Raw genomic sequence first — 12,312 nt, 5'->3', positions numbered from 1 at the left:
ACGGGTTCGTGCCCCGGTCCGGGAGGATCCCACGTGCCGCGGAGCGGCTGGGCCCGTGAGCCATGGCCGCTGCGCCTGCACGTCCGGAGCCTGTGCTCCGCAACGGGAGAGGCCACGACGGTGAGAGGCCCGCGTACCACAAAACAAAAAAGGAGGTGGAGGAAGGACCAGCTGCACGCGCACACGTGTGCTCAAATGCAAGGCATTCCGCGGAGAGAGAGTGAAAATCCCCAGGATCTTCATGCAATTTGGGTAGAAGTGGGGAGCCCCGCGAATAAGGGCATTTAGGGACCCACGGGGTTAACTGGAGGAACACGAAGGCGTCACGCCCCAAGCTGGTGCAGCAGGTGACCGGGGTGCTGAGCTCCTGCTGGCGCAGGGCCCTGCCAGCCCCAACCTTTCCCTCTGCTTCTCCTCCTTGCAGGGTCCCCCAGGCCCACGACCCCTCAGGAGAGAGCGGTCAGGGCTGGCACACAAGCCAGAGCTCCCAGAGGGTCCTCCATTTTGCAGCATCCAGGTGGGAGCCCTAAATAAAATCCTCTTGAGGAAAACAACCACCTTTCCAAGACGTGGCAGGTAAGAAACATGGGCTTTGGGAGATTAGGATGAAAAACCTTGACACGAACATCCCTTCATTCTCAAACTCCTATTCTTGGAAGAATGACCTGAAACAGATTGTTTTAGCATTGTGCGCATATTTTCTTTGTAAGGCCTGATGCAAGATCAAGAATTTGTGGTGTCATTGGGTTGCTCTGGCTCCTGGTCCGGTGCTGGCCTTTGGTGCCGCCGCCCCCCGGCACAGTGCGTGGGAGGGTGTTTGCCATTCCGCTTCCTGGGAGGACGAACAGTCCTACAGAGTTGTCTGAAAGGCCGAGCTCCCTGCCAGGGACTTCAGGTGCAGGACAAACAAGCCTGCGCCCCCCCCCCCCACCCCCGGTCCCGTCTCTCTTGTCACCCCGCCATCCGAGTGCGATGGGTCTCAGGCTCAGGGAGCTAAGGCCAGTCCTTCCTGCTGTGGGTGGAGTCCGGGCCTGGAGGAGAAGAAAAGTGAAATTCTTGCGATCAGGTTGATACTTGTCAGGATGTGGCCGTGGCTGAGGGCAAAAGTCAGTGCCCCGTCGTCCAGCGAGCAGTGTGTGACGGCTTCCATCTTCAGAAGAACACACACAACTGCTCACCTAAAATAACAAAAGTAAATGAGATTTCTAATAAAGTTTGCTTGTTTCATCCCGAGAGGACGTGATTGACTCTCTGCCCTGTTTCCCAGTGGCGTGTGTTGTAAAATCCAGTGGAAGTGAACCTTCCACACCACCACCGGCTATGAAATGATCTCTGTCTTTCACGAGCACACACTGAAAGCCTTACCGCTCGCTCAGCCTGGAGTGCGGCGAGGCACCTACAGGGTTACTAATGTTTTTCTTCTTCCTCGAATTGCGGCCGTGAGGAATTTTTTTTCCCAGAAAGATTTTTTTCTTGTCCGGATTTAGGTAAGAAAGGGCTCATCGTCCGTGGGCACCAGGAACCCGCGCTTTCAGTGGGCCGTTGAAGGACGTGCGGTGGCTGAACTGAGCCGGCAGGGCCGCACCGGCACCGCTTCTGATCTCTGTGCTGTGGACTTTGAACCGAGGCCACGGGAAAGATACCGCTGGTGAGTTACGCTTGACGTCTTCAGCCCTTCTGTACATGTTTCCTTTCTTTCTTCATAAGAAATTGTCCAGCTGTGACCACATATTGAATGGCCAGACAAGCACCAGGAGTGGGCTTTCGGGAAAGGAGCCAGCGGAACCCCCTTAACATTTCAAAGTCATAAACATCCACCCTTAGTCCAGGTGCAGACAAATGAGCCCTTTGAGCTACTGACCAGCCAAGCTCATGGGCCCGAGGTGGGCTTTCAACATTGCTGGACTAGACCAGTTCCATGTGGTCCGACAGCTTGCACTGGTCCTGTTCTCAAAGATTCTCTCAGTATCTAGCGTAGACATGTAACTAGAGTACGTGCACACAGACACAATGGTTGCTTGAGTAACACGGCATTATCTGATATCGTTAGCCAGGAAGTCACAAGTGACCTGACGCACTCAGGCTGGAAGGTTTTCTCATAAGATCTCGTACTCCATCACTCTCCCCTTTCTCTTTTCTACCCAAATAATAGTAGGTTAAAAAAAAGAAGAAGCCAAAGCCAGCAAAGTTTTTAAAAAATTATGACACCAGGACAGATTCTGAGTTTCCCTCCTCAAGGCAAACCAGTACTTGTTAACTCTTAAGCGTATGCTCTGCAGCCGTTAGGCTTTGATCTCTGTGCAGATTTGGGTCTGAGTCCCGGTCCTGCTAGACACCGACTCCATGGCATTAAGCAAGTCCCCCATCTCCCCGGCGGCTCCGTGCCATCATCTGCACGATGGAGGTAACAGAGGCCTCACAGGCTTGTGTATATTACCAAACAAGAAGCTTTTATGCCGTAGACATGCAGTGTCGTATACCGTCTGGAACGTAGTGTGTGTTCCGTGCACAGGAGCTATTGCTGGCGTTCGAGGCCACACGCGTGTTCGGGGAGTGAGTCAAATGCGCCTCCTTTAGTGGTGGCGACACGTCCCCGGGGAGGTGGTTCTGGGAGCGCCCGTGGTTCCGCCCGCGGTCCGAACCGCAGGACCACAGAGCTGAGCTTCCGAGTCTCCGGGCCAGGCCCGGCTCGGGGCCCTCCCCGGCCAGCCCTGCTCCTTCCACCGGCCGCGGCCAGCTTTGGCCGCCCACCGTGCGCCCCGCACCGCGCGTCCTGGCCTCACGCCTGCGGGAGAGTGGCCTGGGTCTAAAGTGACTCCGAGTGACGAAAGCCCCCGGGCCTGGCCTCTGACTCAGCCCCCGGCACCGAGGGTGCGACGGGACTGGGCCTTTGCCTTCCCCTGGGGGCGGGTCCTGGAGGGAGCGGGGACCAGGCTGGGCTTCGGCCCGCGCACCTAAGGGCCCCCCGGGTCCTCCTCCTCCTCTGGGCGAACGGGTGCCCCCCGCACGAAGCTGAGCTCCTTCTAGACTGAGCCCGACCCCGCCGTGGCTGCGGCCGATGCTCGCTCGGCCGTGTCCTGTGCCCCGTAGTTCGCACAAGTGCGTCCCTCGCTGCTCGCCACGAGGCCGTGAGGCGGGGGGTCCCTGCGTGACTCCTGTGGGAGGATGCGGGACGGGGCAGCGTGGTGGCCGGCGGGTCGTGGAGCCGGGATCCGAGCTCAGAGCCCAGGCCCGTGACCTCGGCGCGACGCCACCTGCCACGCAGGGTTTAATGCGCGTGCAGGTCCACACAGGCGCCCGCCTTGCAAACAGAGCCACGCGTGGCTACTCCCAGGACTGAGCTGCCCGCCGTCAGCGTGAGTGCCGAGGCGGGGAGTCTGTGGTCCGCCCGTGGTTCAGAGCCCAGCTTGGCATGGGTCACGGTCCGCAGCCCTGCTCAGATCGAGTGCAGGCCGGCCAGGGGCGCAGTACACTCCAGGCAGGAAAACGAAGACCACTGCCACACCCTGTCCTGGGCTCTCCTTTGCTGGGCCCTGATTTGTTCCAGACGTGAGGAGGGCCAGGGCCGGTGCCCGGCACAGCGGCACGTGATCTTCCTTGGACATCGGAGAGAGGCTCCACCAGGGAACCCCTCCTCCCACCACAGAGGGTGCAGCCCCAAGGACAGGAGGAGGGGAACGGGCCAATGCACGTCCAAGTGCCCGACCTGCTGGGTGAGAGGGGCGGCTGGATGGGTTCTAAGCGATCCCCAGCTTATCTCAGGCAGAACAGAGCTGGGCTCTGCGCGTGGGTCTCCCCTCCAAGCTCGCGTGTCCATCTCTCCGGCCGCCTGGCCCTCCTTGGTGTCCTGGGTCAGCGCCGGCTGTCCTGAGGGCCGGGTGGACAGGGTGCTGGCAAAGGGTTTTCTCCTGAGCCACCGAGGTGCTGTGACTCTGGCTTCCTTCAGGTTTGGGTTCAGGAATGGATGGACCTCTTGAGTTTATTAAGGAAGTTACACAAAACTTTCAAATCCCTAATGTTTTTCCATCTTACCAGGTTGGATTTCCAATCAGCTAGGTATTTTTTTATTCAATAAGTGTTTACAGAGCAATCACATGCAATGCTGGGTGCCTTGGATGAAACAAGCTGAGGAAAACATGGACCACCTTCTGCATGGATTATTAGCTAGAGGGGACACACGCGTACGCAGGTAACTGTGCCACCTGGCGGGGATGTCACGTCTGTCCCCATCCCTGGAGGGTACCCACGTGAAGTTTCCCTCCTGGGTTATTATAAACACCTCGTGCTGGATGTGTCACTGCTGCTGTTCACCCCATTGTTCCCCTTCCCCTCCTTTCATTCACCCCCCGCCCAAGCAGGACCGCCGAGCTTACCTACTCCCTGGAGCCCCCTCAGGTTTGTAAGCTGGGGCCCCTCTCACGGGGTGTGTCCCGGCGTCCCACCTTCCCGCCACCTCCTGCTCACCTCGGGGCGAAGCAGCCACCGCCGGGTCCTGGACGATCAATTATTACTTTTAAGAGCTGGTTCTTGGGGCTTCCCTGGTGGCGCAGTGGTTGAGAGTCCGCCTGCCGATGCAGGGGACGCGGGTTCGTGCCCCGGTCCGGGAGGATCCCACGTGCCGCGGAGCGGCTGGGCCCGTGAGCCGTGGCCACTGAGCCTGCGCGTCCGGAGCCTGTGCTCCGCAACGGGAGGGGCCTGCGTTCCACAAAAAACAAACAAACAAAAAAACAGTTTAGATTTATAGAAAAATTGAAAGAAATTACAGAGTTTCCATATACCCTATGGATACAGTTTCCCCTTTATTATCTTACGTTAGTATGACATTTGTTACAATTAATGAACCAACACTGATACATTATTATTAACGCAAGTCCATAGTTCAGATGACCTTGGTTTTTACCTAACGTCTTTTCTTCTGTTCCAGTCTCCCATCCATGATACCATGTTACATTTATTTGTCATGTCTTCTTAGGCTTCTCTTACCTGTGAGAATTCTCAGAGATTCTTGGTTTTGATGACCTTGAGGGTTTTGAAGAATACCGGTCAGGTATACCGCTTGTCCCTCTAGTGGAATGTGCCTGATTTTTTTTCTCATGACTCGTCTGGAGTTATGGTTTGGGGGCGCTCGCTCACAGAGGGAAAGTGTCATTTTCATCACTCCTATCAAGGATACATACTATCAATATGGTTTAGGACTATTGATGTTGAGCTAGATCTGATCAGCGGGCTGAAGCGGTTGTGTTCTGTTTCCCCCTTTCCGTGCTGTCTGATTTGGAAAGGAATCACTCTGTGGAGCCCACACTTAAAGAGCAGGAGCTATGCTCCACCTTGGTTAGACTGGAATACATAGATAATTTATTTGGAATTTGGCGTAGGAGATCTATTTCTTGTCCATTTATTTATTCAATCGCTTACTTGTATCAATATGCACTCGTGGATATTATTTTCTGCTTTAGGTTATAATCCAGTGCGACTGTTTAAGCTACCTTGCTCATTGTGTTGCAACTTTGGCCATTGGGAGCCCTTTTAGAAACAAGATCTGGTCCCTAGGTGTGCTGGTTGCTATGGTGTAGTGTGATTTCTTTCAGGCTCCCGTAGCTGGCAGAGCAAAGAAATGTATGTGTGCAACCAACTCATGTATATACATATATGTGTAAATATTTTTATGTGTAGCCATCTGTATCTACATTGTTTTACCATCAGCAACTCTGTCCCTTACACGTGGATTATTCTAGCCTCCTCCCAGTCTAATGACAAGAACCCTGGCTTTCACCATCCACTACTCAATTGTTCAGGTCCAGCAAACGTGTACGGCAGTGTCAGAATTGTTAACACGTGTACCGTGGGAAGCAACTTTATCAATTAGAGCATCGTCCCGTGTGCAGTTCCTTTTGCCTTTAGCCTGTGGACTCCAAAGTGATTGAAGTCCCTTCCCCCCTGCCCCACCCTCCTTAGGGTGGCTGTTTCGTACTTTTGTAATACAATTAGACTCTCTTGTCACAGTCTACGTTTTTTCCTGGAATCTCCAGACCTCCTACATTATTATTTTTCTAATTCACATGCATTAAAGTTCACTCTTTGTGTAGTAACGTTTTATGGGTTTTGACAAATGTCTGATATTTTGCATCTCCGATTACAGTATCATAGAATAGTTTCGCTAAAACTCCCTGCGCTTCAGCTGTTCCTCCCTCCCCCCCATACCCACACCTCTGGCCACCACTGATTTTTTTTTTAACCACTGATCTTTTTATTGTATGTACAGTTTGCCTTTTCCAAAATGTCATAGAATTGGAATCAAACAACATGTAGCCTTTTCAGACTGGCTTCTTTTACTGAGAAATATGCATTTACGTTTCCTCCATGTGTTTCTGTGGCTTGATAGCTCATTTCTTCTTATTGCTGAGTAATAATATTCCATTGCATGTATGTGCCATAGTTTATCCTTCATCTATTAAAGGACATCTTGGTTGCTTTCAGTTTTGGGCAGTTATGGATAAAGCTGCTATAAACATCCATGTTCAGGTTTTTGTGTGGACATGAGTTTTCAATTCATTTGGCTAAATAAGTAGGAGTATAATTGATGGATCACAGGTAAGATTGTGTTTAGCTTTTTAAGAAACTGCCACACTTTCTTGCACAGTGGCTGTACCATTTTACATTCCTAACAGCAGTGAAAAAGCTCCTTATTTTCCATATCCTCTCCAGCAATTGGTATTTTTGTGTTTTGTTTTTTGTTTCTGATTTTAGCCATTCTAAAAGGTGTGTAGTGATGACTACAATAAGTAAACAACTCATTGTTGCTTTAATTTGTAATTCCCTAATGACAAATGATGTTAAGCACCTTTTCATGGTTTTTTGCCATCTGCATATTTTTTTCGGTGAGCTGTCCAGATATTTTGCCCATTTTTAATAGTGTTGTTTGTTTTTGTATTGTTGAGTTTTAAGAGTTTCTAAAGAATATTTGAATTCAAATCCTCTATCAGATATGTGCTGTGCAAATGTTTTCTCCCAGTATGTTGTCTCTCTCCATTCTCTTAATAGTTTCTTTCCACAGAAGAAATTATTCATTTTAACAAAGTCTAATTTGTCAATTTTTCTATCATGGATCATGCTTTTCGTATCATATCTAAAAACTCATTGCCAAACTCAGGGTCACCTAGATTTTCTCATATGTTTTCTCTAGAAGTTTTATAGTTTTGCATTTTAAATGTATGACTGTGATTAATTTTTGAGTTAGTTTTTGTGAAAGGTATAAGCTCTGTGTCTAGATTTCCTTTTTTTTGCATACGTCTAATTATTCCAGTACCCTTTGTTGAAAAGAATATCATTTCTCTGTTGAATTGCCTTTGTTCCATTGTCAAAGATTACTTGACTATATATGTGTGGGTCTTCTTCTGGGTGTTCTGTTCTGTTCCATTGATCTATGTGTCTTTTCTTTCACCAGCACCATACTGTATTGATCTTTGTAGCTCTGTAGAGTTTTGAAGTCTGCTGATGTCATTCCTCCAACTTTGTTCTCCTTCTCCAGCATTGTGTTGGCTATTCTGTTTTTTGGCCTTTCCGTATAAACCTTAGAATTCGTTTGTCAATATCCACAAAATAGCTTGCTGGGATTTTTGTTGGTATTACATTAAATCTCTAGACGAGTTGGGAAGAACTGAAATTTTAACAATATTTATTCTTCCAATCCATGAATTTGGAATATCTTTCCATTTATTTAGATCTTCTTTTGTTTCATTCATCAGAATTTTATAGTTTTCCACATTTAAACTCTATGCATGTTTTGTTCAATTTATACCTATTTCATTTTTTGATGCTAATACAAATGGTATTGTTTTAAGTTTCAGTTGTTCATTGCTGGAATAAAGGAAAGTGATTAATTTTTGTATATTAATCTTGTGTCCTGCAACCTTACTAAAATCACTAATTAGTTCATGGAGTTTTTTGTTTGGTTTTCTAGTTCTTTGTGATATTCTACATACATAATTATGTCCTCTGTGAACAAAGGTGGTTTTATTTCTCCCTCCCAATCTGTGTACTTTTTACTTCTTTTTCTTGTCTTATTGCACTAAGACTTCCAGTACAACGTTGAGTAGGAGTGGTGAGAAGAGACTTGCCTTGTTTCTGTTCTTAGGGGAAAAGCATCCAGTTTCTTACAATTAAGTATGATGTTACTTGTAGATTTTGTAGATGTCCTTAATCAAGTTAAGGAAGTTCCCTCTATTCCTCCTTTACTGAGAATTTATCATGAATGGGTGTTGGATTTTCTCAAATGCTATTCTGAATCAATTGATATGATCATGTCATTTTTCTTCTTTAGCTTACAGATGTGGTAGATTACATTAATTGATTTTCTAATTTGAACCATCCATGCGTGCCTGGAATAAACCCCAAATGATCATGATGTATAATTCTTTGTATGCATTGTTGGGTTGGGATTTGCAAATATTTTTTGAGTAATTTTGTATTTATGTTGAAGAGATATTGTTTTCTTTTCTTGTAATGTCTGCATCTGATTTTGGTATTAGGGTAATGCTGGCATCATAAAATGAGATAGGAAATAATCTCTCTGCTTCTATTTTCTGGAGATTGTGGAGAATTAATAGTTATAGGCCTACTCAGATTATTTAATTTTTTGTTTCAGTAGTTTGTGTCTTTCAAGAAACTGGTCCATGTCATCTGATTTATTAATTTTGTGAGCATAGGGTTGTTCAGTATTCCTTTACTACACTTCTCATACCCACAGAAGCAGTAGTGATGACCTCTGTTTGAATTCTGAAATTAATTTGTGACTTCTCTCTTTTTCCTTGGTTAGCTTGGTTAGAGGTTACCAATTTAATTTTCTCTGTTGATTTCTTGATTTCAGTGTCATTAGGTTTACCTCTAATTTTTATTATTTCTCTTTTGTCTTCTATCTTTAGGCTAACGTTGCTCTTCTATCTTGAGTTCACTAATGTGGAAGATTACATTATTGATCTTAGGTCTTCCTTCTTTCCTAATATATGCATTTAATGCTATAAGTTTCCCTCCATGCACTACTTTTACTGCATCCCACAAATTTTTTTTTTTTTTTCGGTACACGGGCCTCTCACTGTTGTGGCCTCTCCCGTTGCGGAGCACAGGCTCCGGACGCGCGGGCTCAGTGGCCATGGCTCACGGGCCCAGCCGCTCCGCGGCATGTGGGATCTTCCCGGACCAGGGCACGAGCCCGCATCCCCTGCATTGGCAGGCGGACTCTCAACCACTGCACCACCAGGGAAGCCCAATCCCACAAATTTTGATCACTCATATTTTATTTAGTCAAAATATTTTAAAAATTCTCCTGAGCCCTTTTTTCATTCATGTGTTATTTAGAAGTGTGTTGTTTAATCTCCAAATATCCTGGGATTTTTTTCCAGCTATCTTTCTGCTATTTATTTGTTTTAATTCCATTATGATCTAAGAATATATTTTATTTCTATTCTTTTAAATTTGTGAAGATATTTATTATGGCCCGGAATGTGGTCTATCTTGGTGAATATTCCATGTGATCTTGAGAAGAATGTGTATTCTGTTTTGGGGGGAAATGTCAATGAGATCCAGTTAACGATGGTGCTGTTCAGCTCAAATATATTCTTACTGATTTTCTGCCTGCTGAATCTATCAATTTCTGTATGAGGAGTAGTGAAACTTAAAACTATAATAGTGGAATTGTCTCTCCTTGAAGGTCTATCAGTTTTTCTTCACACATTTTGACCCTCTGTTGTTAGATGCATATGCATCAAGCACTGTTTCATCTTCTTAGAGAATTGACCCCTTTTTCGTTACGTAAGGCCCCTCTTTATCCTTGACAATTTTCCTGGCTCTAAAGTCTGCTTTGCCTGGAATTAATATAGCTCTGTCAGCGGTTTTTTGTTTGTTTGGTTTTTTCTGTTAGCCTTGTGTATCTTTCTCCATCCTTTTACTTTTAACCTACCTGTGCCTTTATATTTAAAGTGGGCTTCTTGTAGACAATATATAGTTGGGCCTTGTTTTATTATACACTTGATAGTCTTTGTCTTTTGTTTATATTTAGACCGTTCACATGTAAAACCATTAATAGAGTTAAATTAATATCTACCATGTTTGTAACTACTTTGTATTTGTTGCTTTTGTTCTGTTTCTTAAAAAAAAAAAAGCTTCCTCTTTTTCACCTTTCTCTGGTTTTAACTGAGCATTTCATGATTCCATTTTTTCTCTTCTCGTGGTACATCAATTATACTTATTTTTTAAAATATTTAAAATAATTGCTCCAGCGTTTGCAATATACATTTATGACTAATCTAAATCTATTTTCAAATAACATTATACTGCTTCTCAGCTAGTGCAGGTGGCTTGTAATAGAGTATTCCTAATTCTTCCTTTCAGTGCCTCATAATATTGCTACCATTCATTTCACCTATCTATATGCTATAATCACTGAATACATTGTTACTGTTATTAATTTGAAGTTGTTATGTTAATTAAGAACAAAAGGTGTGATTTTACCTACATTTATTCTCTTTCGAACACTCTTCCTTCCTTTATGTAGATCTGAGTTTCTGAATCATATCATCTTCCCTCTCTCTGGAGAACTTTTTAACATTTTTCACAGGTCACATCTCCTAGTGACAAATTCTCAGTTTCTCAGAATATTTTTATTTCTCCTTCATGTTTGAAGGATAGTGTCAATGGGTACAGAATTCTAGATTGGTGGGTTTTGTCTTTCAACAGTACATATTTTACTTCATTCTCTTCTTGTATGATTTCTTACAAAAAGTCAGATGTAATTCTTGGGGCAGGGGTTTAAAAAGTAGTTCTATTGGGGTATAACTGACATAAGACAAATAGTATACATTTTATGTGTACAGCTTGATAAGAATTGAGCATATGTACACAGTCACAAAATCTTCACAAAACCAAGGTAGTGAACATATTCGTCCTTTGAAAAGTTTCCTTGTGCCCCTTTGTAGCCCCTCCTTTCAGCCCCTCCCTTCCCCTATCATCACGAAGAAACCACTGACCTGCTTTCTGTCACCATCGTTTGCATTTTCTTAAATTTTATGTAAATGGAATCATGCAGTATGTATTTCCCCCTCTGGATTCTTTCACTCAGCATAATTATTCTGAGATTCATCCACATCACTGCACAGTTCATTCTTTTTATTGCTGAGTAGAATTCCATTGTATGGCTGTACCACCATTTATTTATTCATTCACATGTCAGTGGACATTTGGGTTGACTCCAGCTTTGGGCCACTACAAATAAAGTTGCTATGAACATTTGTGTACATTTATTTTTATGGACATATATACTCTCTTTTCTCTTAGGTAAATTCATAGAAGTTGAATGACTGGATCAAATAAGTACATGCTTAGCTTTTTAAGAAACTGCCAAAGTGGCTGACTATTTTACATGCTCACCAGAAGACTTCAGTGATTTTAATTTTTATTGTGGTTAAAAAATATAAATATAGTCAACCCTCTGTATCTGTAAGTTCTACCTCCATAGGTTCAACCAACCATGGATCAAAAATATTCAGAAAAAAAAATTCCAGAAAGTTCCAGAAAGCAAAATTTCAATTTGTCACATGCCAGGAATGATTTATATAGTATTTACATTCTATTAGCTACTATAAATAATCTACAGATGATTTAAAGTAGCCAGGAGGATGTGCGTAGCTTATATGCAAATACTATGCCACTTAATACAAGGGACTCAAACATCTGCAGATTTTAGTATCCATGATGGGTCCTAGACCCCATCCCCCATAGATACCAAGGGATGACTGTATACCACTTCAACAATTTTATGTGTACAATTCAGTGGCATTAATCACATTCACAATGTTGTGCAACCATTACCAGTATCTACTTCAAAAATTTTTCATCACCTTTAAACAGAAACCCGGTAACCATTAAGGAATAACTGCATTGTCCTTCTCTTCAGCCCCTGATAGCCTCTAATCTACTTTCTGTCTCTATGAATTTGGCTGTTCTAGATATTCAGATAAATGGAAGCATACGGTATTTGTTCTTTTGTGTTCTTTACTTAGCATTATGTTAACAAGGTTTACCTACATTGTATCTGGTATTGGAACTTCATTCCTTTTTATGACTGAATAAAATTCCATGTATGTATAGACCACATTTCATTTATGCACTCCTATATGGATGGACATGAGTTGTTTCGGGTATTGTAAATAAAGCTGCAATGAACAGTGGTATACAAGCATCTGTGTATTTCTTCACATCCTTGCCAACACGTTATTTTTCATTTCTTTAATTATAACCATCCAAGTAGGTGTGAAGTGG

General features: G+C 44.5%; 1 protein-coding gene across 1 annotated transcript in view; it reads left to right on the top strand.

Moving 5' to 3' along the window:
* The first annotated feature begins 434 nt into the window (after positions 1–434).
* RIPK1 (receptor interacting serine/threonine kinase 1) overlaps positions 435–12,312 on the top strand; it is a 55,274-nt gene continuing 43,396 nt past the window's right edge. The window contains exons 1-2 of the mRNA XM_067006837.1: positions 435–576; positions 1,488–1,648. The gene's annotated coding sequence lies outside the window, so the exon portion shown is untranslated. The remainder of the gene's footprint in view (positions 577–1,487; positions 1,649–12,312) is intronic.

Source organism: Kogia breviceps, chromosome 10 (genome assembly GCF_026419965.1).
Source record: "Kogia breviceps isolate mKogBre1 chromosome 10, mKogBre1 haplotype 1, whole genome shotgun sequence".
NCBI classification, from domain to species: Eukaryota; Metazoa; Chordata; class Mammalia; order Artiodactyla; family Physeteridae; genus Kogia; species Kogia breviceps.
Note: the sequence above shows the minus strand (reverse complement) of the source record. Positions and strands in the feature narration are given on the sequence as shown.